The sequence below is a fragment of the Cervus elaphus genome, chromosome 24 (genome assembly GCF_910594005.1).
Source record: "Cervus elaphus chromosome 24, mCerEla1.1, whole genome shotgun sequence".
NCBI lineage: Eukaryota > Metazoa > Chordata > Mammalia > Artiodactyla > Cervidae > Cervus > Cervus elaphus.
The window spans coordinates 45,833,069-45,836,061 of record NC_057838.1 but is presented as its reverse complement, the minus strand read 5'-3'; the positions used below and the strand labels follow the sequence as shown (position 1 = coordinate 45,836,061).

Below are 2,993 nucleotides of genomic sequence, written 5' to 3'. Positions count from 1 at the left end.
CGGCATGAATGCATGGATACACAATTAGCCCACCAGTATACTCAACCAAATTTGACAATTTGGACTTGACCGAAATGACCTACAGTTTCCCAACTTCGTGTTACATGACTTTCTTTGCCAGACACACTTCCTCTGCTCTTGTCACAGAATTCAAATCAGGAGGGTATGACAGAAATGGTTTTTGAGGTTTGAAGTCTGACAGAAATTACAAAAAAAAAAAATAAAAACAAACCCAGCAATAGCAACCAATAATAATTGAGCATGCCTTTCTCACTCCTCGGACGTCTTGGAGGCTGCTCTTGGTTGGGGGTGTCCCTCACCTAAGGCAGGATGATGGTGGCCACAAAGAAAATGAAAAAGTCACTGGAGTCAATCAACCCTAGGCTCCAACTGCTTACGAAAAGTGGAAAGTATGTGCTGGGGTACAAGCAGACTGAGAATGAGCAGACAAGGCAAAGCGAAACTGGTTATACTCGCCGACAACTGCCCAGCCTTGAGGAAATCTGATATAGAGTATTACGCCATGTTGGCCAACACTGGTGTCCATCACTACTGTAGCAATAATGTTGAACTGGGCACAGCATGTGGAAATATTACAGAGTATGCACACTGGCTATCATTGATCCAGGCGATTCTGATATCATTAGAAGCACGCCAGAACAGACTGGTGAAAAGTAAATCATGTACAATTTTCCTTAATAAAACTGACTGGAGATGGTTTTTCAAAAAAAATAATAATAATTGAGCCCTTCCTCTATGACAATAATCACAGCAAGAGTCCGACATGTGTCCTCCCGTGACACTTTGAATTGCGTTAAGGTTTGGAAACTGTCAGAAATATTTAAGGCCCTGCAGAGCAAAGACAAACTGAGCTTGTCTCAAAACACCAAAAAGTACGCGACACTCTTATACTCTGGGAAATCAAAGACTCAGAGCAAGGCAGGAAGAGAAATAATGATGTTAACAAAAAGAGCTAAAGTAAATAAATAAGGTGCGATTTATAAGCTCTCACTGTCTTCCACATTTGCCTTGTTTTGTGATATCATGCCAGTACTAAAGCGTGTTTTACAAACCTTACAGTCAACATAAGCATTGAAATTAAGAGTAACACACTTCAGATGGATTAAGCTCAGTTTTGAGGCACAACAACTGACAATAAAGTCTTTGTTTCTTTATACTGGACATTGAAAAACATACAACAAAAGGATCTGTAACTGATAAGCGAAGACAGAAGACAGTCGCTAAATTTTGCTAGAGACCACTGCCACTTGTCCTACCTTTATTGTCATAGTGTTTTGCTTATTCTTTCACCATGAATGTCTTTCTACATTGTAGGTATACTGTGCATGTCTGTCTTAATCTCTCTACTAAACTCTAGCCAATTTAAGCTAAGAGATGGATTTATTTCTCCCTGAGAAAAAATAATGCCCAAGAAGTTAGCCCAGTGCCCTCCACATGATAGAATCTCAGTAACTACCTCTTGAACTGCACTTTGCCTGACGATCAGAGCGACATGAAACATGTAACAGTCGTTTAAGAAACGGGGTAGCCTAATGGTCTACAGCAAACTGCCTGCATTCAAATCCTGGCTCTGACACTTAAAGCTGTTTAATCTTGTATAAATATCCCTTTGCCTCATTTTCTTCATAAGGAGAATTGTAAAAATGCTACTGAGTATTAAAAATGTCAATATATATATAATACTTCAAACATGCCTGGCATACATGTAATTATTACTATTATATCATTCTTAATTTAGTTGTCCATGAAAATTATATTGGATTGAGGTTCCAAAGGAAGAGGAGACAATAAAAATGTTTCGTGCATCATGAAGGCTATTGTTTGCAAGAGATTACAAATTATAAATCTTCCTCTTTCTTCTGTTTAAGGTAAAATATGGGCAACCCACTATGGAAATGTCATCTCCTACTCTCTACACAGAGAGTTCCTAATTCATCCCCCTCTAAAATACTCATTACTTAAGCACATTAAACAGACAGAACTTGTGGAAAAAGGACAAAGTATGTTTTGCTTCTCAAGATGACTGTTTTTGTTGGGTGTTTCTTCTGATTTCAACTTCAGTTTGGGCTCCAAGAGCCAGGAAAGTTTTGTGGTTGGTGTCTGATAAATGACAGAAAATAAATACAGTGGATAATCTATCTCACCAGGCAGCAGAGAACCAAGACAATTTAATAAGGCCTCAGCCTGGCTGATTAACAGTCTATAAATCACTATTTTGCTTCTTTTGCTGATGAGGAATAAGATGCTAGCATCACTTTGAGAAGCCAAAGAATAGCAGGTGTTCCACAAACAGGTCAATGTGACTTTCTTCATCAAGACTCTTCCCTCGTCTATCCTTGTCTCTCCTAAGCTCCCATTTTACTACACTTCTTAACATCTTTGAGGATCACCGAGGTGTCCAAAGGACCAAGTTCATCCTTCTTCTCTAACTCCTCCTTGACTAAAGGCCTTGCTCAGCTTAAACAGTTAATTTACTGTAAATATTCCTTAGTGGAGCTCTTAACATACTGCACTAAATCTTTAGCAGATCAAGCAGACCGAAAAAATAAGGATACAGAAAAAAGGAGAAACAATAAATAATTTTGGTTTTATAGCTATGCATTAAAATTTAGTCCCTAAAGAGACTGCACATTTTTATAAGGCCACAAAGAAGGACATCTCAACAAAATCCTCAAATAAATTGTTCATGTTTTTCAGATTAGCAGAGAGGAAAGTAGGTAACAGAGGCCAGGGTGATTAAATTTTGAAAGGGCCTGCCTATGTCAGGGTAGAGCAAAGTCCCCCAAAACAGTGCTTGGGAAGTGAGAATGAATGTATGATATAATCAATAGTTTATGGAGGAGGACAACGGCAAGATGGCAACATCATTTGATTATCTTCCCTATGAGTCTTGGGGACAAAGATTAATGTTTCAGTTGCAAAGTTCCTGTTATTTTCTCTAGCATCTATTCATCTTAGTTTTAATAAACATT

The 2,993-nt window shown here is 38.3% G+C and overlaps 1 pseudogene; it reads left to right on the top strand.

Annotated features, from left to right (window-relative positions):
• The first annotated feature begins 333 nt into the window (after positions 1-333).
• LOC122683189 lies at positions 334-735 on the top strand (annotated as a pseudogene).
• Positions 736-2,993: the final 2,258 nt, after the last annotated feature.